The 25,792-nt window shown below is 35.3% G+C and overlaps 1 pseudogene; it reads right to left on the bottom strand.

Moving 5' to 3' along the window:
- LOC18038428 overlaps positions 1-25,792 on the bottom strand; it is a 26,219-nt pseudogene extending 427 nt beyond the window's left edge.

Genomic DNA, 25,792 nt, shown 5'->3' with positions numbered 1-25,792 from the left:
GATGGTCATCACCACGCATCCTGATGCTGTGTCTGATCCTGTGGGTTTGTAATATCCATTGGCAACTAAATCTGCTGCATTCAGTGTTGCAAGCACTGAACCACGGCTGACAGTAATGCTCATTTCCTCGTCCTTGTATTTGTCCAACAGTGAGTGAGGACCACCAGTGTCCTCACTGTGCTTCGAACCTATTTCCACAAATTAATATATATATATATATATATATATATATATATATAAGGATTAATTTTAGATTATCCATGGTGAATTGATTATTTTTAAAGTACTCTCTCAGTATTGAAAATCTCAATTTTTTCACTATTATTAAACAGGATAAAAAAAAAAAAATCTATCAACCCCATTTTTTTTCTTATTTTTTAAAGAAAAATTATAGTAATTTAACGTTTCAAGAAGTAGAAGAAATAATTTAAAAATATTCAATTCACGATAGAAACTCTAAATAAAACTATATTACAACTCCTTGGTTTGGAAAGTGATTTAAAAAAGAAATTGACACTTGGAGGGGTCAATACCTCCCAAGAAAACAAAATGCTGCCAAATTTTGTACTCTTCTCTCTATTTTTTTCACTGCCAGGCAAGCTTTATATAATAGTTGTGCTGTCAAATTACAAGCCATAAAAAAAGGAACAAAAAGTAAAAATGCAAAACAAACTTGAACGTTAAAGAGAAATAAAAGGGATCCAACTATAACCACTTGGACTAAGTCAAGAGCTAGCCGTAACAGCTCCTCCCCCCTTAATTTACACACTTGTCCTCAAGGGTGAAATCAGGATAACATTCTTGAATTATTTCACGTTCTTCCCAAGTAGCATCTGCCGGAGAAAGACCACTCCAGTAAATTAAGATTTCATTCTTTTCATTTCTCAATCTTGAACCCAAAAAACAACTTGAGGAAATAACTCAGTTGAATCTTCGTCTTCCTGAATTGGTAACTCTCTCAAAACTTTGTTATTCTCTCCAATCTGCTTCTTAAGTATAGAAACATGAAATACCGGATACAGTCGAGAGGTGGCAGGCAAGTCTAGCTTGTAAGCAACTTTTCCAATCTTGTCAAGGACTTTAAAAGGGCCATAGTATCGAGGAGAAAGCTTGAAATTCTTTCTTTCAACTAATGACATTTGTCTATATGGCCTCAACTTGAGGAAAACCCAATCTCTAACAGAAAATTCGCGTTCTTGATGATGGGAATCATAAGCCTTCTTCATCCTTGCTTGCACCTGCAAAATTCCTTCACGAACCTCTTTCAGCACTTGATCACGATCAATCAACTCATGTTCTATAGCTGCTACATTAGTTGTTCCTGGGACATAGTGTAAAGCTTTGGTGGATCTCAGCCATATACAACTTCAAAGGGAGTTTTCTTAATGGCGGAATGCCAACTTGTGTTATAGCAAAACTCTGCCCAATGAAGCCACTTTAATAATTCTTTAGGCCTTGAACTTGTGAAACACCTCAAATACATCTCAAAAGTTCTATTAACGACCTCACTTTGCCCGTCAATCTTTGGATGATAACTAGAGCTAAAGTTGAATGATGTCCCATTTAAGAAAAATAATTCTCTCTAGAAGGCACTAGTGAATGTGGGGTCTCAGTCACAAACAATTGATTTAAGGAGGCCATGTAATTTGAAAATATTGTCAAAGAATAATCTAGCTACCCTAATAGCAGTGTAATGATGTGAGAGTGGAATGAAGTGTGCATACTTAGAGAGCCTATCAACTACAACAAGAATAGCTGTCTTACCCCCAGACAATGGCAAGCCTTCAACAAAATCCTTGGAAATGTCTTCCCAAATCTGTTCAGGGATTGGTAGTGGCTTCAACAATCCAGTAGACTTAGTTAGCTATGTCTTGTGACGTTGGCATATGTCGCATCAACAGATGTACTTCTTAATATGTTTCTTCATTCCTTTCCAAAAGAAATTTGCTTTAATTCTCTTATATTTCTTGACACATCCTTCATAGGTGCTGCCATGAAATTCTTGGATGATGTCATTTGTAAGAGTGGATGAACTTGACAAGTATATACATTCTTTATTTAAAATCAATCCATCTACCAACTTCCAAGGGCCAAGGGCTTCATTTTGCTGAATTTTCTCAATTAATTCCTTTATAGCAAAGTCTGATTTTAGTGCTTCCTTGATGACATCTACCTAGTGAGGGATGGACTGTGAAAAGGCAAGCAAAAAAGCATCAGATTATTCCACATCATGTCTCCTTGACAAAGCATCAGCAACAACGTTGTCACCTCCCTTTTTGTATTCAATTTCAAAGTCGAAATGCACAAGCTTATAGAGCCATCTTTGTTGAGCAGTGGTAGTGATTTTTTGAGTCCATAAATGTTTGAGGCTTTGATGGTCTGTTCGAAAAATAAAGTTTCTCCCTAAGAGATAAGGCCGCCACTTCTGAACCGCTATTACTAAAGCAATGATCTCTTTCTCATACGTGGATAATAAGAGATTCTTCCCATGAAGTGCTTGGCTAAAATATGCATTGGGTCGATCCTATAATAGGATCGCACCTATACCAACACCAGAAGCATCACACTCAATAATGAAAGGTTTAGAAAAATCAAGAAGGGATAATACTGGTGCCTGCGTCATTGTTATTTTCAGCTTCTTAAAAGCTTCCTCAGCTGTTGTCGTCCATAAAAATGAGTCCTTTTTAAGCATGTTAGTGAGTGGAGCTGCAATCTTCCTATAATTTTGGATGAACTTACGGTAATACCCGGTAAGGCCAAGGAATCCCCTCAATTGCTTGACAGAATTTGGCTTTGGCCAGGAAAGCACTGCTTCAATTTTTTTATTGATCCATAGCTACTCCATGTTAGGAAATAATGTGCCCAAGATAATGAATTTCTTTCTTTCTAAACTCGTACTTCTCCAGCTTAATGTGTAATTGGTTAATTTGCAAGAGGTCAGAGACAATCCGTAGATGCTCTAAGTGGTTATCCCAATTCCTCCTATAAATAAGAATATCATCAAAAAACACCAATACAAATTTGCACAGATAAGCCTCAAATACCTCATTCATTAGGGCTTGAAAAGTTGATGGAGCGTTAGCGAGGCCGAACGACATCATTAGAAATTCGTAATGCCCTTGATATGTTCGAAAAGCTGTCTTCTCAATATTAGCCACATGCATTCAAACCTGATGTTATCCTGAACGCAAGTCTAACTTAGAAAATAGCAAGCTCCAGCAAGCTCATCAAGGAGTTCATCAATCACCGAAATTGGGAATTTATCCTTCACTGTGATGTGCTTTAATGCCTGATAGTCAATGCACATACGCCATGTTCCGTCATGCTTTTTAACTAGCAGCACCGGAGATGAGTAAGGACTGGTACTTGAGCATATCACTCTGACTTCTAATAACTCTTTTACAATCTGCTCAATTGCATTTTTTTTTAAAATGAGGATAGCAATATGGTCATACTGCTACAAGTCTGTATTTTGGAAGGAGTGGAATATGGTGATCATGTTTACGTTTGGGAGGTAAGCCTCTTGGTTCTTGCAGGACATCTTGATAGGAATTTAAGAGTTCTTGGATTTGTGGGGAAATCAAATCATTTGTGACAGTTTGTTCCCTTCTCTCTATGCTTTGCAAAATAACTCCAGTTCGCCTTTTCTGAAGCTTAATAATGGGAGCTGTATCAAGCACCTTTTTATTTGCTATACCATATAAAATTATTCCTCTGCCATTCAATTCAAAGTGCATCTGAAGCCGTTCAAAATCTCATTGGATAAGTCCTAACATTCTCAACCATTGGGTCCCAAATACCATGTCATAACCCTCCATCGGTAAAATTAAAAAAAAATCTGCAGTAAAATGTATCTTTTGCAACTTAAAATTTATTTGAGTACATTTTCCAGAACTCGCCAATTGTTCTCCGGAGACAACCATGACTTTAAGCCTGCTATTGGCATTTGGATTAAGATTCACTCATTGTGCTGCTTCAGCATTAATAAAGTTGTGGGTGCTGCCAGAGTCAATAAGAATTACCACCGATTTTCCCTTGATGCTTCTCTATACTCGCATTGTTTCTGGTGCTTGATCTCTTGCCATGGCATGTAGTGATATTTTTAGTGTAGCATTTTCACATATGTCTTCTATCTCCATCTGGATATCACCATCTTCATCATGATCTTCCCAACAAGCTTCAATATGAAAAAGATTTGCGCACTTATGGCCAGGAATGTACTTGTCATTATAATGAAAGCATAGTCCTCTTTTTCTCCTCTCGGAAAGCTCTGCAGGCATTATTTTTCTTACCGTGGGTGCACTAGGTGGATTGTTATTTTGAATCCCAACTTTTGGCTGTTGTTTGAATGTTCTTTGCTGAATTGTTGTTGTTTTCCATTAAGCCAATTCACGAGCCGTATAGCTTGGCCAACCCAATAGCCATGGTAAGTGTTATGGGACGGTGTGCTTGAACATTAGTGTGAATGTTGTCTTTCAACCCAGTTAAGAAGCAACTCGCTTTACGATCTTGTTGTAGAACTCCCACCCTTGCCAATTGCCTATCAAACTTTCCTTGATATTCCAACACTGACCCATGTTGCCGTAACTTGATCAATTCGCTGAACTGATCTTCAAACTGATTAGGTCCAAATCTAGTTACAATCCTATGCCTGAAGTCCTCCCATAAAACATAAAGAAGCTTCTGTTTCAACATTTGATACCACAGCTTTGCATCTCCATCCAAGGAAAAAAAGGCTAAAAAAACTTTGTTAGATTCTAAAATTTCATGAAGCGCAAAATACCTTTTTGTTTTACATAACCATGGTATTAGGTCGTTGGTGCCATCATATTTTGGAAAATCCAGATTTATAGTTTTAAGAATGAAAGTATTGGAAGAACCTCTAGCTCTTAGAGGATTGGCATAACTCTTTTGATCATGATAGCGGTTACCAGAAGTTTCACCAATTTCTAGATTTTTACTGGAAAATTTCTGACTTATCCTCTCTATTTGTTCAGAGAGGTCAGTCAAGATTTGCATTTGTGGAGCAAACTCAAGCTGCTGTGTCGTTAACTCTTGCTGTCCAAGCGACAAAGAAGCCAAGGTGTCTTCTATTTTCTTCACTCTATCCTCCATCGTAGCCAAACTCTGATAGAAAAGATGTTACAACTCCTTGGTTTGGAAAGTAAAAAAAAATAATTAAAAGAAGATTTAGAAAAAATGTTAACACTTCAAGGGGTTAATACCTCTGGTAGTGTCGTTAAGGTACACCAAATTTAAAACCTTACCACTAATATAAATAATTAGTACAGAGCGAGTAAGGATCGATCCCATAGAGACTATGCTAGTTATATTTATTATTAACTCCAAAGCAAGATTTAAAATAAAATAATAGTAGTAATAATAATAGTAATAATAATATAAATTAATCTAATTAAAGAAAATGCCAATTAAAAATAAAAGGGGGGTTTATGAATTTTTAACTAAATAGTAAGAAATAAAGAAATTAAAATTACGAACAAGAATTTAATAAAAACTTTAATTAAAGGAGAAAGAAATAATAATGATGAAAACTTTGGTTAAAGGATCATTCGCCACCACCAAACATGCACATAATATATCAATTCTATTATCAATTTATATTGAAACTATCAACCGTAGACAACAATAAGCTCTGTTAGTCTCAATCTTTCCTTAGTGTGTCGTTAGGTAAAATAAGCTATTCACCTAATCTCTAACCATTAAATAATTTAAAATAAGCTCTTTAAATTTAAGATAATGGAAGCATTAAACAAAGAAAGATATTAGATTGATCTAGGCAATAAACACACAAGCTCGGATTATTTAACCTAGGTTATGTTCTTCAATTGAAATCACTAATTCCAACTGCTACTAATGATTAAAATATCAAGACAATTACGGATCAAGAATTTTAATTTAGCAATAATATTTATTCAAGTCCTATTTAATTGGCCACTTAAATAAAACAAGAATAAACCATGAACATTAATTATAGAAGAACATAAACAATCTCAATTAAATAAATTGAATGATAGAATTTAAATTTAATTGCATATCATGTTTAGGGTTTTGAATTCACCCTTAACCAAATAAAAATCTAGCCTAACATAATTGAATTGGGAATAAGAGAATTGACAAAACCAATCATGGAGATTAATTCAAACGGCTGCCTTTTTCTTCAATTGAATTCCTTCTGGCGTCTTCCTTGTTTTTTTTTCTTCTTGCAGAATTGGATCAGCCCCTGCTCTCCCTCTTCTCCCTTCCGTCCAGCAGCTGTTCTCCTTTTATAATGCTAGTTGACCGAATTCTTCTCCAACAAATCCAAAGAAATCCTTTTTCAATTAGAATTGAAATCCTTTTCCAATTTAACGCCACCCAAAGCCATTAATTCCAACTTTTGAAAGTCAATTGTGGGCCCGTTTAAATGCTTTCCACTTTTACAATGCCATGCACGTGTACTCCAATTGCCAATTGGAGAACATTAAATCTTTTAATTATTCAACATTTCTCAATTGGATTAATTGCTTTGATTTTTGTCTTCCAATTTAATCTTCATTCCTTCTCAATTTGAATTTCTTCATGCCTTTTTATTATCCACAATCTCCAATTAATTTCCTATTCAATAAAATAATACAATGAATTAAAAATAAGAAATAAAAATAACTAGCAAATATATAAAATAAAATAAAATATGTATATTAATTAATTCCCTATTAAATTAAAAATTAACTAAAATAACTAGAATATTTAAGATCAAAATACGAAAAAGATGGAGAAATTAAAAGCAAAATATATGGAAAATATGCACTTATCAACCTCCCAAGAAACCAAAATGCCGCCAAATTTTGTACTCTTCTCTCTATTTTATTCACTGTCAGGCAAGCTTTATATAATAGTTGTGCTGTCAAATTACAAGCCATAAAAAGAGGAACAAAAACTAAAAATGCAAAACAAACTTGAACGTTAAAAAGAAATAAAAGGGATCCAACTGTAACCACTTGGACTAAGTCAAGAGCCAACTGTAACAAATGAAAAATCTGAGATAGCTCTTACCACTTCGAAAATAAATTTTAACACACACCTTTTATGAAAAATATATGAATTCTCACATACAATGTTAGTATACTATTAAATGTGACTGTGCTTTGTTAACATATATGTTTCCATAATATTGATTTTGATGATAACAAACAAGATTAAGAATAATTACTCTTTTAAGCTCAAATTATTTTCTTTTTAAATAAATCATTATTTTCACATTTTAAAGGTTTTATATTTAATGGAAAAATGATTTTATGAAATTATTTGTTCTTTCAAGTTTATGGTTTAATTGAAAGAATTTTGAAAACTTTGAAATCAACAAGTATTGCTTGAAATTTTGGAGAAGAACTTATTTGAAAAGTGTCATAGCATTTTGGGCTACATCATAATTTTAGAAAGTTTTGGGATTAACAAAGCATTACATAGAAATTTTGAAATTAGACCTATTTGCAAAGTTTCATAACATTTTGGGCCGTAATACAGTTTTATAAAGTTTTGGGGTCAAACTATAAATTTAAAAAATAATTTCACTGTAGTAATCACTGTAGCAAACGGCTAACCGTTTATTTAAAACGGCTAACTGATAATTTCCAGAAAGTATGTTTTGCAAAGAATTGTTAAAATGATGATTATGAAACATAACGGTGAACCGTTTACTGAAAACGGTTAACCGATTATTTTCAGATTGCTAATCTTGAACCGTTTAGTAAGAACGGTTAAACCAAATTTATTTTTCAGGTCTCTGGAATTTAACGGCGAAAGGGTAATCCTAAACGGCAAACCGTTTATTTGAAAATTGACCCAACGGTAACTTTGACCGGCCTAAATGGTTAACCGTTAATGGTTAACAGCAAACCGTTTTCGAGCATACAGTCTATAACGACTAGTTTTTTAGCTCCAACTATAAATAAGCTCAATCCAATTCAAACAAAAAGAATTCCAACGATCATCATTGAGCAAAATATTGAGAATACAACTTTCATTGAGCTTTAAATTCTTGTATTCATCTCATTCATTCACACATTGAACTTTCACTTGTGATCAAACACATTGTGTGAGAGAGATTCATTTGTAATCTTTTTTGTAAAATCAAGTTAAAAGATTGTAAGTGTTGGGATACACTTGTGTTAAGAGATTGGGGATAATCTCTTGTGGGAAAGGTTCATTGACACCTTGGAAGTCAATTGTAAGCGTTTGAAGCCTTGGGAGGCTAGCTTAGTGAAATCCTCAAGTCCGGTGAGCTGGGAGGCGTGGACGTAGGCGGGGATTGCCGAACCACATAAAAATCATTGTGTTTGCTCTCTCTTCCCTTATCTTTTTATATTGTGATTGATTTATTTGTTATTGCTTTAAATTAGTTTTGGATTTGCATTGAGTTTTATTTTAGAATTGAATAATTTTTAATATCCCAATTCACCCGCCCTCTTGGGTTGCATAACTAGAATTTCATTTGGTATCAGAGCTTTGTTCTCTTATTAAGACTTAATCGTCTAGAGTAAAAGATCCATGGCAACCCTAAAGGACTTAACCTTTAGAGAAGGGCAATCTACAACTAGACCACCATTCTTTGATGGAAATGACTATGCTTATTGGAAAACTAGAATGAGAATCTACTTGCAAGCCTTAGATTATGAAATTTGGGAAGTTGTTTGTGACGGTCCATTCATGCCTATGTTTAAAGATGAAGTAGGAGATGATATTCCTAAACCATCAAGTCAATGGAGTGAGTTAGAAAAGAGAAAAATGTCTCTAAACTCCAAGGCTATGAATGCTTTGTTTTGTGCCCTTGATAAGAAAGAATTCCATAGAGTATCTAGTTGTGAAAGTGCACAAGAGATATGGAACAAACTTGAAGTTGTCTATGAAGGGACAAATCAAGTAAAAGAGTTTAAAATTAGTAGATACACTTGTCAATATGAGTTGTTCCAAATGGAACAAAATGAAAATGTGTATTCTATGTATACTAGATTCACGGACATAGTGAACACCCTAGGTGCCTTAGGGAAAACCTTCTCAAATAATGAGAAAGTTAAGAAAATCATTAGGTCACTTTCAAAAGAATGGAGACCTAAAAGAACCGCCATTGAAGAGGCCGAAGATTTAAATACTTTACCTCTTGATGATTTAATTGGTTCTCTCATTTCATATGAAGAGGATTGAGCTGCAGAAAAAGGACATGAGGAGAAGAAGAAAAGCATTGCTCTCAAAGCTTCAAAATATGAGAGTGATGGGGAGAGTGAACCGGATGATGAAGAGCTAGCCATGCTAGCAAGGAGGTTCAGAAAATTCTTCAAGAAAACCAGAGAGAGAAGAAATTTTAGAAACTTCAAGAACCATAGGGAGAAGAAGGAGGCAATCACATGCTATGAATGCAAGAAGCCTGGACATATAAGATCGGAGTACCCACTTATCAACAAACTCAAGAAGAAAGCAATGGTTGCAACTTGGGATGATAGTGAGGAAGAATCAAGTGATGAAGAAGGATCGCAAGAAGTATCAAACCTAGCACTCATGGCGATATGAAGGGATGATGATCTCAATGAGGTAAGTGATCCCACCTATGATGAATTATATGATGCTTTTAAAGATTTGCATAATGAGTTGATGAAGATTGGTAAAAAGAATGTATGTCTTAAAAAAGAAATGGCAAAGCTTAAAAATGAAAATGAATCTCTAAATGCAAGAATTGTATGCCTAGAAGTAGGGAACAAAACATTGCATGATGAAATTGCATTATCAAATGAGAAACCTAGCATCTTACATGAGCATTTAGAATCACACATAGATGAGTTGAAAAATGAGAACGAAATGCTCAAGAAAAAGAGTAATGAATTGAATGAAATTATTTTGAAATATACAAATGGGCAAAAGATGTTGGATAATATGCTTAACTCACAAAAATGTGTTTTTGATAAAGGAGGACTTGGATATAAGCCTAACTTGAAGCAAGAGTATTATAAGAATTATTTTGTTAAAGCTACCTCCACAAATGATTATAAGATTCTATGTCATTATTGTAATCAAAATGGTCACATGAAATATAGATGTCCCGTGAAAAGGAATGCATATTATGGTGTCAAATGCATTTGGGTTCCAAAAGGAACCGTTGCTAACTCTCAAGGACCCAAAAAGCTTTGGGTACCTAAAACTTGAGATTTTTTCTTGTAGGGCTTGAAGAAGAAGAAAAATAAATGGTACTTGGACAGCGGTTGTTCAAGGCACATGACCGGAAACTATGCATGGTTCTCAAGTTTCACCAAAATTGAAAATGGTGGAGACGTATCTTTTGGAGACAACTCAAAAGGCAAAATTCTTGGAATTGGAAATGTTGGTAAAGTCTCTTCAACTCTAATTGAGAATGTATGTTTGGTTGAGAACTTGAAACACAACTTAATTAGCATTAGTCAATTATGTGACAAAGGTTATAAAGTTATCTTTGATAAATTTAGTTGTGTTATTGAGAACACATGTGATGGCAAAACCTTGTTTGTTGGTAATAGATGTGGTAATGTTTATATCATTGACATAGAATGTGCTTATACTCTTGATAAATATTTTTCCGCATTACATGATGATAGTTGGCTATGGCATAGAAGATTAGGACATGCAAGTATGGATTTGATTTCAAAAATTTTGAAAAATAATTTAGTTAAAGGTCTTCCGAAAATTGGTTTTCAAAAGGATAAGATTTGTGAAGCTTGTCAATTTGGAAAACAAATCAAAACCTCTTTCAAAAACAAAAACCATATCTCTACTTCAAAACCACTTGAACTTTTTCACATAGATCTATTTGGACCATCTAGATATGCTAGTCTAAATAGCAAATATTATGCATTTGTGATAGTGGATGATTATTCTAGATATACATGGGTATTATTCTTAGCCAATAAGGATGATGCTCTTGATGCTTTTAAAGTACTTTATAAGAAATTACAAAATGAAAAAGGGCGTGATATTATATGCATGAGGAGTGATCATGGAGGAGAATTTGAAATCATGCATTTGAGAACTTTTGCAATAATCTTGGCATTGAGCATAAATTTTCATCACTTAGGACTCCACAACAAAATGGAGTTGTAGAGAGTAAGAATAGGCCTATTAAAAAAAAATGGTTAGGACCACATTGATTAGACATCATCTCAATAATACTCTCTATGAGCTTTGGAAATATAGAAAACTCAGCATTAGTTATTGCAAAGTTTTTGGATGCAAATGTTTTATTTTGAACACAAAAGATAATCTTGGCAAATTTGATCCAAAATTTGATGTTGGTATTTTTCTTGGCTATTCAAACATAAGCAAAACTTATAGAGTGTATAACAAAAGAACTTTGATTGTGGAAGAATTTATACATGTTATATTTGATGAGTCTAATTCTTCCTCTACGGAGAAAGTTGTTGTTGATGATAATATAGATGAAAAGCTACAAGAAGATTATCAGATGATAGCCAAAAGAATGCACCACTTGAAAATCAAGAGGAGCAACATGAAGAAACAAATGCGGAGTAAAATGAAAGTACTTCTCAAACACTCCCTAAAGAGTGGAGGTATGTTTCTTCTTATCTTAAGATCTTAATTTTGGAATATCCATCACAAAGTGTAACTACTAGATCATCACTTAAAAAATATATGTGAGCATTTGTAATAATGGATTTGATCACTTGTTCTTTAACTCATAATGATGGCTTATCTTAATAGCTATGTTGATTTCGATGCTATATATATTGTCATTATGTACTTATGTTGTGCTTAAGTTTTGATGATAAAGAATGTGCTTTGATGATTACATTGTATTTGATGAAGTTTGATTTTATGCAATCTATGATTGGTGAATAGATGCATTTTTTTGCACTTTATCGATGTATTGTTGAATATGCATTACTTGTTGTAAATGATATATAAAAAAAAAAAAATACATATACTTCGAGAATTTTAAGCGTATAAGATTTTTTTTAAGTTATATTGAAATGTCTCATTATATCTCAAAAGTGTTTTATTTTTAATGTGATTAATAATTATGAAGCTTGGATAGTTGATAATATGTTCTTATAACTTTTGCATGCCAATTTGGTAAACAAATCAAAACCTTTTGTGAAGAACAATTTTCAAAAATTCGGCATGAACTTAGGATGATGAAATTTATTAATATCTCTAATCATGTTATTAATACTATTAAAATTGATTTCTTGATGATTTTGATGATTGATGATTATATGTGTGTTTCTTGATGAATTGGTAAAGTTATTGGTTTGTTATAATTGTTGAAGATTATATTTTTTTAATCATGTTGTGTATTTGAGAATTTGTTCATTTTTAAGGGGAGACTTTGCCGAAATCTTTGCTCGCACTAAGTGGGTAATATCTTCATTGAATTATTTTTTATGATCTTATTTCGATTACATCTATCTATCTTTTCTTTTTTACAATGAAGAGAGAGATAAATATGATATGTTTTTGGATAAAATCATTTCGGTTAAAATTTTAAATTGGCCATATATTTAGGGGGAGCATATAATATAATTTTGGATAATATGCTTTTTGAACTTTTTTGTTGTCCAAAGGGGGAGACAAAGTAATATATCATTTTGATGTTATCAAAAAGAGAAGAATAATATGCACTTTGGGTATTGATTTGATGGTTGATATGTGATTATGGTGATGATTTTGAGATATGATGATGATTTGATTACATGGTGTGTATGAGGATTTATGATAATTTGGGAGTGATATTACTAAACTTGTATTTGAAGTGATGCTTATTGTTAGGGGGAGATTCTATCGAAATTTCTACTTAAACAATATGGGTAACAACGTTTCCATTTTTTTTTCTTTTCCACTAAATTTTCTTTTTGATAATGAGGGGGAGAAGAATGCATGTATTTAAATTTGTTAATTTAGCTAAATTGTAAGAGAAGCTTACATTTAGGGGGAGTAATTTGTGCAATCATTTTTTAAATACATAAAACGTTTGTCATCATCAAAAAGGGGGAGATTGTTAACATATATGTTTCCATAATATTGATTTTGATGATAACAAATAAGAAGAGGGAGAAATTTATGGAATCATTCTTTAAATACATGAAATGTTTGTCATCATAAAAAAAGGGGAGATTGTTAACATATATGTTTCCATAATGTTGATTTTGATGATAATAAACAAGATTAAGAATAATTAATCTTTTAAGCTCAAATTATTTTCTTTTTAAATAAATCATTATTTTCACATTTTAAAGGTTTTATATTTAATGGAAAAATGATTTTATGAAATTATTTGTTCTTTCAAGTTTATGGTTTAATTGAAAGAATTTTGAAAACTTTGAAATCAACAAGTATTGCTTGAAATTTTGGAGAAGAATTGATTTGAAAAGTGTCATAGCATTTTGGGCTACATTATAATTTCAGAAAGTTTTGGGATTAACAAAGCATTACATAGAAATTCTGAAATTGGACCTATTTGCAAAGTTTCATAACATTTTGGGTCGTAATATAGTTTTATAAAGTTTTGGGATCAAACTATAAATTTAAAAAATAATTTCACTGTAGCAATCACTGCAGCAAACGGCTAACCGTTTATTTAAAACGGATAACCGATAATTTCCAAAAAGTATGTTTTGCAAAGAATTGTTAAAATGATGATTCTGGAACATAACGGTGAACCGTTTACTGAAAACGGTTAACCGATTATTTTCAGATTGCTAATCTTGAACCGTTTAGTAAGAACGGTTAAACCAAATTTATTTTTCAGGTCTCTGAAATTTAACGGCGAAAGGGTAATCCTAAACGGCAAACCGTTTATTTGAAAATTGACCCAACGGTAACTTTGACCGGCCTAAATGGTTAACCGTTAATGGTTAACAGCAAACCGTTTTCGAGCATACAGTCTATAACGGCTAGTTTTTCAGCTCCAACTATAAATAAGCTCAATCCAATTCAAACAAAAAGAATTCCAACGATCATCATTGAGCAAAATATTGAGAATACAACTTTCATTGAGCTTTAAATTCTTGTATTCATCTCATTCATTCACACATTGAACTTTCACTTGTGATCAAACACATTGTGTGAGAGAGATTCATTTGTAATCTTTTTTGTAAAATCAAGTTAAAAGATTGTAAGTGTTGGGATACACTTGTGTTAAGAGATTGGGGATAATCTCTTGTGGGAAAAGTTCATTGACACCTTGGAAGTCAATTGTAAGCGTTTGAAGCCTTGGGAGGCTAGCTTAGTGAAATCCTCAAGCCCGGTGAGCTGGGAGGCGTGGACGTAGGCGGGGATTGCCGAACCACATAAAAATTATTGTGTTTGCTCTCTCTTCCCTTATCTTTTTATATTGTGATTGATTTATTTGTTATTGCTTTAAATTAGTTTTGGATTTGCATTGAGTTTTGTTTTAGAATTGAATAATTTTTAATATCCCAATTCACCCCCCCTCTTGGGTTGCATAACTAGAATTTCATGCTTGACACTATTATCAATAATAAAAAAATATATATTTACACATGATAAAGTAAAAAACTTTGCATAAAACATGACATACTCCAAGGCACCATCTAAATAATGGAAAAAAGTACTTCAATTCCTAAATAAAAACCAAAAAAAAAAAAAATCACCGCTAACCCTCCAAATGGCTTTGTTTGAGGAATCATATTTAAACATTGTTTGGGATATAAAGATATAATCGGCAAACATCAGAGTTACTTAGGTCGAGGAGAAGGTTATCTAGTCGCATGTGTAAGCGTGACCAATGCAGCGCGAGGAGATCAAGATTAGATTGCGTGATTTTAATTCATAACTTCGATAAAAGATCTTGATTCAAAGGTCTATCTATAATGTCTATTAACACTTTAAGCATGATCAGGCGTTACAATGACAACTCAATAATTACACAAAATGGACATATTAACTCTTAAATTCAAGTGGCACATTCAATTTGGTAACGATCGCGCATTAGAAAGTGGGCAGTAACTTGTGACGCGCACAATTGCCTTTAAGAGCTGGTGGAGCTCCAGAGAGGGGGATTTTTTTCCAGATTTTTCCTGTAAAGAAAGAAAAAGAGTTCTAGTAAAAGAATACAACGCTCAAAATCACGAAAGTGACAATATTATTTTTCTTACAAAAGAAAACTCGATTACTGACTTGAGCGTCGAAGGATTTTTGCCGGAATATAATCCAGTGCCCTTGGCATTTTTCTCTTGTTGCAAAGTAAAAGAACTACTAGAATAGTTCAAATCCCGTTAAAGAAGCAAGTGCCGGTGTCCCATTAAAGTAAATTCAAGCGTTGACAAAGTAATCTGGTCACCATCATCAGCTCGACCAGATTTTGGGAGCAACAAACATTATCAAAATCTTTTCCGCAAATACTCTTATACGTCTCAAATCTTTTCTCTTTCAAACCCTATCTAACAAACTCTCATACCCTAAATCTTACCATAAAAATTCTTTTAAGACTTTAAAAACTTTGTGCTTTTTGTATACGTTATATTTATTATTTGTATCTTGTCATTTTTGTATTTATTAATTAGTGACTATAAAAATAAAAATAAATAAATGATATATCTAGACCATAGATGGTTAAAAATAAACGCTTGTCAGTAGATTTTTAAAAACAAGCAAAAGCAAGATGAATAGAGAGAATTGATTTTTCTATTTGTAAATATTAATCAACAATAAAACCACGCTTTTTTAAAAAAAAAGAAAAGCTCAGATCTGCATGCTTCTACATGATCTTTGCACTCGACTTGTTGTAGGTGGAGGCTAGTCAGATTTGACGTAGACAAAATGAAAACCAAAGTGATGAGCATAATTTATATACATATTTTAACCTTAATTATATAATTGCTAGTTATTTTTATTTGTTATTTTTAATTAATTAAATTATTTTATTGAATAGGGGATTAATTAGAGATTATGGATAAAAAAGGACATAAGGGAGCTCAATTTCGGAAGCGTTAATTAATTGATTTCAGAAGCAATTAGACATACATGCATGTGGAAGTGAAGCCGAGGAAACCGAAGCTAGTAAATTAATTGATCTAGCACATGAAGAAGAATTTAAGCATAACATTGGCTTTAGCTTAGTTAAGTTACACGTGCATGGCATTGTAATAGTTGGAAAGCAATTTAAAGAGACCCGCACTTGGCTTTCATAATTGGAAAAGGAATCCTAAAGCAATTCTAAGGGTGATCACGTGTGAGAGCAAATCAAGTAAAAGGCCAAACCTTTTGGCTTTGGAATTTAAGAGGTGGGGCCCATATTAAAGATTAGAAAAGCAAGCTTTTGGCTTTTGCAGAAGAAGGGCAGCCGCCAGAGGAGAGCAGACGCAAGGCTGGAAGAGAGCATTCGGCAGCAGCAGCAATTCGGCTTCCATGACTGATTTTATTTCTTGTGTTGCTCTCTATTCAAGTATGTTTAGCTAATTTTCTTATACTGATGTTAAAGATGAAACCTTATTCAATGAAATAATTATCTTTTTATTTATTTAATTCCCTATATATGTTCTTTAATGATTATGGTTTTTATTTTACATGATTAATTGGATGTTATTAAAATATTTTCATCAATTCTATCATACATTATTGATTGTTAGGATTAATATTCGATTAAATCTATGCTTGGATTTATAAAGTTTATACATGATTATCTTTGATTCTATGTCTTTCATTAAATTGTTTACATGGAGTGCTTAGGAAACTTTGACTCTTTGTTATTCAATATGTTTACATGAGATTCTTAGATGTCATACTATTAACCAGAAAAAGAACCTACACAAGATTAATTTTATTTGGGCTTAATTGTTATATCCATGAGATGACATAGATTGATTTCGAGTTCACTATAAAATTAGGGATTAATTAATAATTAGATAATTACTAGTTGAATAGTAGTGGATTCCGAAACCTTGGTAATTTTTTATTTATTGAATTCTCATTTGCTTTAATTATTTCCTTAGTTTAATTAGTTTAATTTCTTTTAAAACTTAATTTGCTCAACTAGGTTAGAATTAATATTAATTTTAGATTTAAATTAGACTTTTCAATTTATAACAATTCTTGTGGGATCGATCTCGTTACCACTATTCTATTTCTAGATTCGTGCGCTAGCGAGTATATTAAATTTTTCACAACACAAAGTGCACCAAGGAGTAGGATCATAAGTATCTCCAAATATGTCGGAAGCTGGAGTAAAAGGGAATTCAAAATCTTTGGACCACTGAGCAGCCAATTGCGTTCCTCTCCATGAAATCAAAATGCCTCTTCATGTTTTAAATGCAAATATTGAAATAATAATGACGGTTTAGTGTCTAAACCGTTTGAAATGGACTACAAACCCTTTGAAAAACCCTAACTGAACCCTAACAGAACCGCAGCCATTATCTTTTGCCATTTTGCAAGCCGGCATGGCTTCACCCCACCACCGGCGACGTCCTACAGTCTCGACAGCCACCTAACCAGTCGCATCTTCCACCACGTTCCAACTCTCATGTTCGGCTTGTTGCACAAAACAGCGCACTTGTTGCCGCCGCCTCCTTGGCCGCGGTGGTGGTGTTTTGACTTTGTCTGGGATCCCTCATCAGGCCGGTGACCCTCCTTTGGATGAACAGATCTTGTCGAAGTTGCAGTCGCATGAAACCCGTAGCCCTAGACCACGTCAAACTGGCCATTCTTCTTCGGCTACCGTCGCCGCATCCATGGCTGTTGGGGACGTTAACAACAGACCGACACAGCCACCCTTGTCCCGCCCCCATGCAACCTTGCCTTCCATATCGTCACGACCGCTGCTGTTGCCACAAGCCGAAACAATGCCAAACCCTAGCTATCCTCCCTTGGCTCATACAACGGCTGGTACGTCTCCAGCCGCTCCTGGTGGTGTCTCCCAAACTGTTGGTCGCTTTCCTTTCCTCCTTATGTCGTCTGTTGGTTTCCCTAATCACCAGACCGATGCCTTACAGTCACCCCGGCATGTTACTGAACCCAACTCAAACGCTACTCAAACTCTCCTGGCCGCCGCGTGTGGTGGTATTTCGTTGCCGGCTACCTTCCATTATGTCCATTCCTCGTCGGATTATCATGCATCCACCTTACAGCTTCTGTCGAGGGTCACAACAAACCTTAATGCACCCCATGTAGCCTCGGCCTTGCCATGGTCTTCTTCCCACATGAACTAGCCCCACCCATACCCCCAGCATCATGGTTCACTCTTTCACACACAACCCGTGCCTGGCAACGTAAACCAACCCTCAAATATTTCAACCCATGAACCACATCGTCCTATACATCCTAACAACAATGATGCCACGGCTGGAACCTCTAATCTTAATTGGCCAAACTCTCTTAAACCCTCAAACCGTAACTCAAACTCCAACCCCAAGCCATCCTATGCCTCAGTTTTGAACCCTGCATCTATTTCCGCCCATCCTTGGCCACATAAGTCTTTTCTTGATGCCGTAACGGGGTTCCTCGGCGTCCACTTTTCCTGTTAAGCCGACCCTATTACATCGTGGTGAGCCTACTGTTCTTTTTTCGGCGGAAGAAATTAAAGCTATGGCTAAACCTTTCAAATTGGCTTTGGTTGGTAAGTTTTCTTTCGGTCGCCCCTCTGTGGATGTTATTAGAAAATTTTTTGTTTTCTTGGGATTGAAAGGGAGTTACCAGGTGTCCCTGCTGAATAACAGACGTGTTGATTAAGCTCTCTTTATAGAAAGACTATTCACGTATTTAGGTAAGGCAGACTTCGTATGTTAGTAGTTGAGGTATGCATATTTTTTAGTAGAGTGCTGATTTTCACTGCTCGGTGGAATCTCCCATTGAGCATGTATGGGTTTCCTTAACTTATTTGCCTGTCTATTTTATTCACTGTAAGTGCTTTATTCTCCATTACTGCTGCTATTGGTACCCCATTGCGTGTTGATCATGCCACGGTCTCGGTTAATAGGCCTTCTGTTGCTAGGGTGCTTATTGAGTATGATGTTTCACGGCCTTTGTTGCCACATATTTGGATTGGTGAGGGGGATACTGGTTTTTGGCAGGATGTTGTTTTTGAGCAGGTCCGTGCATACTGTGCTTTTTGTAAGCATCTTGGCCATTCTGTTGATGCTCACTACGTTGCCAACCCTGAGCTTCGTAAGGCCAATCAGCCTGTTGGTGAGTCTAAGGGCGTTGTGCCCCGGGATAAGGGCAAAGTACCAGTTTTAGATGCTGTTGTTCAGACTCGGGTGCCCCGTGTTCCCCAATATGTTGTCATTGATGATAAACGGCCTCAGGTGCCTAATTTATAGCCTCTTGTAGATTAGGGTCAGAGTTGAAGGCCCGTTTTGGCTCTTCTTACAGAGCCTCGCCTACTGGGCCTTGCGGTCTCTAATAAGACTCCTTTGGCACCTAGTGCTTTAATTCCTGCTGGTTTGAGTTTAGAGACTTTATTAGGTGATCAGGTTTGATTTTTTGGTGCTGTTAGTACTAGTTTGGGTGCTCTCGCTAATCACCTAATGCCTATGGATGACCACTTACATGTTCCTTTTAATTCACATTGCATTAATATTCTTAGATTTGATGATGGGGAGGGTGATAGTCGGTTGAGTTTATCTCGGTCAGAGGGATGCTTTTTCCGATGAGTCAGCTTCTGGTGATGAGGGTCAGTCTTTAACTAATCCTGAGGATATTCACACTCCTCTGGCCCCGGATGCAATGATTGATAGTTTTGATGGTGAGAGGGTTGCCATTTCATTTTGGGATTTTTCCTTAGTTACGAGTCGTAAGTACTGTAATACTCGTCGGCAGATGCAGTCTTGCTTTTCCACCCTCAATGATTAACTCACTCATTTGGAATATTATAGGGATTAGTAAGGCCCCCGTAGTCCGGAAATTGCAGAAATTGATTCAGTTGCATCAATTTTCTTTGATCTGTGTGTTGGAGCCTTTTATTTCTTCTGATCGGTTAGAGGCCATTCGGGTTTGGCTTGGGATGGATTATACTTTCTTTTCCCAGTTTGGAAAGTTTTGGGTTTCTTAGTCTGTGCCCTTTTTGTGGAGCTCTTGCATAATATGGGCCAGGTGATTCATTGTCGAGTTAGTCATTCTCGTTTTTCCGAGCTTGTGTTTGTTTCTTATGTGTATGCTAGTTGTTCTATGCATGTGGGGGAGGATTTGTGGGACATTCTTGTGACATTTATCGATAGTCATGATCAACCTTGGATTGTGGAGGGAGATTTTAATGTTGTGCCGTCTATTTTAGTGATTTCCAGTGGGCATGCTTAGCCTCAAGGGGCTATTGATGCTTTTAATTTAGCATTGACTGTGGTTTGGAGGATACTAGGTTTATTGGTAGTCCTTTCACTTGGACTAATGGGCATGCGTGGAGGCAGCTTGATAAGGTGGTCTATAACGGCACTGGTATGTTTTTGTCTCTGTTTTTCTGGTCACACACCTGAATCATACTACGGATCATTCTCCTTTGCTTTTATCCTATGATAGAGATATGGCTAGTAGGCCTTCTCGGTTTACGTTTTTACATGTGTGGCTTAAGTACCGTAGTTTTCTTGATGTTGTGCGGCAGCCTTGGGCTACTCCGGTGATTAGTTCTAGAATGAGAGCTTTTCAGAAGAAGCTTGTCCGGTTGAAGCTTTGCTAGAAAGTGTGGAACAAGGATGTGTTTGGTAATGTTTTTTCTTGGGTCAAGGAGGTGAATGAGGATGTTGCTCAGAATGAGAAGTTGTATGATCTTTCTAGTTCTGCTGCTGATAGAGCCATTTTTTTTAGGTTAGGGCCCAACTGTAGAAGACTTGTCTTTCATACGATGATTCAGAAGAAGCGCGAGTTGTTTCCTATCCATCGGATTTAGGATGCTTCCTTTGAGTGGATTTCTAAGCCAATTGCTATTGCAGCCTCTGTAGTAAATTTTTTTTAAGGGTAGTTGACGGGAGATGCTAGTCAGTTTTAGCAGACGGATTTTGATTTTATTTTATTTCTTGTGATTGCGGAGGATGATGTGGGTTTATATAGAGAGCCGGTTATGGATGAGGTTAGGCGGGTGGTTTTTTCTATTTATTCTGATAGTGCTCCTGGTCCGGATAGGTTTTGTAATAGATTTTACCATGTTAGCCTAAAAGGGCTATACATATTGTAATTTTAATGATAACAAACATGTGTCGTAAGTGATTTGATAAATATTGTATTTCACATTTTCACTAGTTCTTGAAGGATAATGTTTATGATGAAGTGAATCACGTGAAATCAAGCTCAAGACACTCAACGGATAATCGCGATCAAGAATAAAGTTTAGAGCTCAACGAACTCATTATTGCGACAATTCTTGTAAAGCTGGTATGATTTAATATATAAATGGTTTAGCATTTAAGAAGTTCAAGATTTTGTTTAATAAATTATTATTTTTTCATAAATCAAAAGTTTTACAAGTATAAGCTAAGTATTTTGTGAAGTTAGTTATTTTTTAAGATGTGAACTAAAATGAAAAAGTTTTGTAATCTTTGATTTTAATAAGTATTGTTTTGAATTCCGAAATTGGACTTATATTTGCAAACATTTGAAACTTTTTAGGCCATACTATAATTTATGAAAGTTTGAGGACCCGAATAAAAATATCCAAAAATGGACAGAGAGTTAGCGGCTAATCGCCTGAGGGCTAGTGGCTAGCCACCTAACGAAAATCTCATATTTTTAAATTTTGGACTAAATTGAAAGATTTCGAGAATTTTAAAATTTATAAGTATTATGTTAAATTTTGAAAAGGATTACTTTGAAAAATATTATTATGATTTGGGTCATATCATAATTTCAGAAAGTTTTGAAAATGACAAACATTATTTAGATAGTCTAAGATTGGACCTGTTTGTAAAGTTTTATGATATTTTGGGTCATAGTATAATTATAGAAAGTTTTGGGCACGAATTAATTTCACGAACAATGTTACTATAGCAAATTCAAATTTAACGGTAATTTTACTATTCTGAAGCGGCGAATCGGATAAATTAAGTGGTTAGTTGCTTGCTCGTTGGAATTTGCCTATAACGGTTAATTTTCGGGTTTTAGTTATAAAAACTCAACTCAAACTTTAATTTTAAGACTTTTGCAAGAATAAAAAAGTGCATAAAATATATATTGAGCTTCCATTTCGCAAATCATCTTATATTGAATAATCATTGTGCTATTATTTGTAGATCTACTCTCAAAGAGAGTTGTTTACTATATTCTTCATTTTTCTCATCAAATTTGTGAGTGTATAAATGTAAGGAACACTTGGGTGAAGAGATTATAAGATAATGTCTTAGTTGAAAAGGTCTATTGACACCTTGGAAGTTAATTGTAACGAACTTGAAGCGAAATCCTCGAACTTGGTTGGCTTGGAGGCGTGGACGTAGGCGGGGATTGCCGAACCACGTAAAAAGTATTGTGTTTGCTCTCTCTTCCCTTACTCTTTTATTATTGTGCATTATTGAACTTATTTTTTTTATTTGATTAAGGTAATAGATTAAATTGTTGTGCGAATTGTTTAACATAAGTTTTAAAATCCCAATTCACCCCCTCTTGGGTTGCATAACTTGCATTTCATACCATTAGTGTTGGGATATTATTTGCGGTGATTTTTTGAATGTTGTTCTCAATTACTTCAGAGGTTCGGCCATGCCCACGAGTTTTCAGAGTACACTACCAGTTCTTTTTCCTAAGAAGCCTTTTCCGACTTCTTGGGCCAATTTTCGTCTGATTAGCCTTTGCAATGTGAGCAATAAGGTTTTGACCAAGTTGCTTGTTTTGAGATTGGCTCCTCTGTTGCCTAATATTATTTCTCCTACTTAGAGTGGTTTTGTTCTTGGTCGGGTGATCCATGATAACATGCTTTTAGTTCAGGAGCTGGTTCATGATCTCAACCGCCACGCTCAGGGGAATGACGTGGTGCTAAGGCTTGATATGGCTAAGGCTTATTATCTTATGTCTTGGTCTTTCATCATTCAGATATTGCGATGTTTTGGGCTTTCTGAGAGGTGGGTTTCTTTAATTCGACGTGTTATTTATGGCCTTTGGTTATTAGTTTTGGTGAATGGGGTCAGTCATGGGTATTTCCAATCCAAAAGGGGTTTTCAGTAAGGCGACCCTCTTTCCCCATGTTTGTTAATTATTGCTGCTGAGTTTTTGTCTCTTAGTTTGGATCATTTGTACTCCAGTATCCCTTTGTTCAGTGTATTTATGCTACGCCTGTTTCTATCTCCCAGTTGAGTTTTGCAAATGATTTTGTTATTTTTGCAAAATGGGAGTCGGTTAAGCCTTCAACGGCTTATGGACTTTTTACATCACTATAAGGCAGTCTCGAGGCAGTTGATTAGTCAGGCCAAGAGAAGTTTCTATATTGAGAGTTCAGCTTCGACTTCTCGTCACTGGTTTCCAGTGGTGCCAGCTTTTGTTTACTTACCTTGGGTGTTAGATCTTCAAGAGGTGCCTCAAGATCTCTCATTTTGATGATATGGTTTGGAAGGTCAGGGATAAGATCTCTCGTTGGACTAATCAGTTACTATCTTTTGGTATGAAGCTAGTGCTAATACGTCATGTGTTGTCCTCTATGCCATTTCATCTGTTTTATGTCTTTCGTTCTCTTGTGGCTGTCGTTCAGTGTTTAGAGCGTTTATTTACCCAGTTTCTATAGGGTGATTCTGAGGGGAGGTGTCAGATTCACTAGTGTAAATGGCCAGAAGTTTGTTACCTAGTTGACTAGGGTGGCTTAAGTATTCGATCCTTTGATGATATGGCTAAGGCTTTTGAGCTCAAACTTTGGTGGCGTTTTTTAGAGCAGAGTTCATTATGAGCTTTTTTTATCTAGTTTTTCTATCCTGCCTCACCTCTTTGGAGACGTCTTTGTACAATTTAGTGTATTGTTGAGCCTCATGTGTGTTAGTTAGTTGGGAGTGGGGAGTGTAGTTTTTGGTATGATTATTGACTGGGCTCTTGTCCTTTGCTTTTTTATAATCCTGTAGCAACTTCTTCGATTCTATTCTCTTTTTTCTAGTAGGGTTCAGTCTGGGATAGAGGCAAATTGGCAGATGTTTTACTTATTTCTATTGTTGAACAGATTTTATTAGTGTCTATTTTTAGTGGGGAGCTAGATTTGATTCATTGGGATCTTGCTTGTAATGGCACTTTTTATTTGCGGGCTGCTTGGGAGCTTGTGTGTTGTTCTAAGTCGAGGGATGAAATTTTTTTGATTATCTAGTAGCGGCATATCTCATCTTGGGTCTCATTTTTTTTCTTTAATTATTGTTGCATGGATTTTAGCTACGGATGATGCCTTAGGTTTGAGAGGTTTTTGCATGGTCTCTCAGTGTGTTTGTGGTTGGGCAGTTGAGACCTGTCGGCATTAGTTTATCGATTGCCAGTAGGTTCGCTAAATTTAGGTTCATTTTTAACGGATCCTAAGTATGCGAGATATTAGGTTTCTAACCCCCCCATGCTTTGCTTCTTCATTAGAGGTGGTGTGCCCTTTTCTGGTATCATTTTCTGGTCTTTCTACCTTACTTTATTTTGTGGCAAGTTTGGAAGGACCGTAATGCTGTCCGATTTCATTCGTAGTCTTTCTCTATTGATGTGATCATTTTTCAGGTGTATCCAGATCGTAGGCTGGCTAGTTCTGCTTTTGGATTTAAGCATTCCCAAGAGAGGGGAGTCTTTGGTTCTTGGATTGTGGAGGGTTTGTGAGTTATAGCTCCCCTTAAGAGGCTGATTCGATTGGTTTCTTGGATGAGGTCGCCTCTTAGGGTAGTGAAGCTGACCATGGATATCTGCTCTACGGGTAATCATTAGATGGCTACTTTTGGGGATATTCTACGAGATCATCGAGGTGTGGTTTTGGGTGCTTCTGAATCTTTTATTGGGCGCTAGCCCATACTTTACACTGAACTCATGGTTGTGTGTGAGGGGTTGGAGCTTACTGCTCAGCTTGGTTATCCTATGCTTTAGGTAGAGTCTGATTCGGCAACGTTGGGATTATGCTTACTTGCTGCGTCGGGTGAACTCTTTCACATCTTATTTGCTTATTTTAGTCAGGCATGTGTTACGCGAGGCTGTCTCTGCCATTAATTTTTTAGCCAATTGGGCATGTTCTCATCGTGTTAATAGGCATTTCTTTTATTTCTAGGATCTTCCCGCTGGCTTATTTGGTATTCTCCATTTAGATGCTCAAGTTGTTCTTCATGTCAAGCGCTAGCATTGATAATTTTTTATTTCTTTTATTCTGTCTTAGCTATTAATGTGTATTTGCTTTTGCACTTGGAGATTTTGGTCCATTTTCCCCTATTTATATATTCTTTTCATTTTTTATTTATATTACAGCTAGGGGTCCTGCCTAACCCCCCACCTTTTGTTTTTTTTTTTAAAGAATGTCTCTTATTCCTAACACAACATTTTCTTCGTTAGTGGGCACAGTGATGTGTCCAATCTAAGCGGATTAGTCAGGGAGAAATTAATCTAAGAAATCAATATCTGATCTTTCATATATATAATTGGTGACAATGTATTTGTATGGATTGCCATTGCGTAGGGCTACATTAGAGAAGAAACCTTCTGGTGTATAATGAGGGAATTCGTACATCTTAGACATGGTCTCGCCATTGAAGGAATCATTATTAACTTGAACTCTTTCACCATAATGAATTATATAGCGCCGAAGATTAATGTTGAAAGGGTTCAATAAGCCATCCCAATTGTTGTTTCCACTTAGCTTCTTCCAATTGGCTACTATCCCAGTCCCATCCAT

Source organism: Citrus clementina, unplaced genomic scaffold (genome assembly GCF_000493195.1).
Source record: "Citrus clementina cultivar Clemenules unplaced genomic scaffold, Citrus_clementina_v1.0 scaffold_6, whole genome shotgun sequence".
NCBI classification, from domain to species: Eukaryota; Viridiplantae; Streptophyta; class Magnoliopsida; order Sapindales; family Rutaceae; genus Citrus; species Citrus x clementina.
This window is presented reverse-complemented; position numbering and strand designations above follow the sequence as displayed.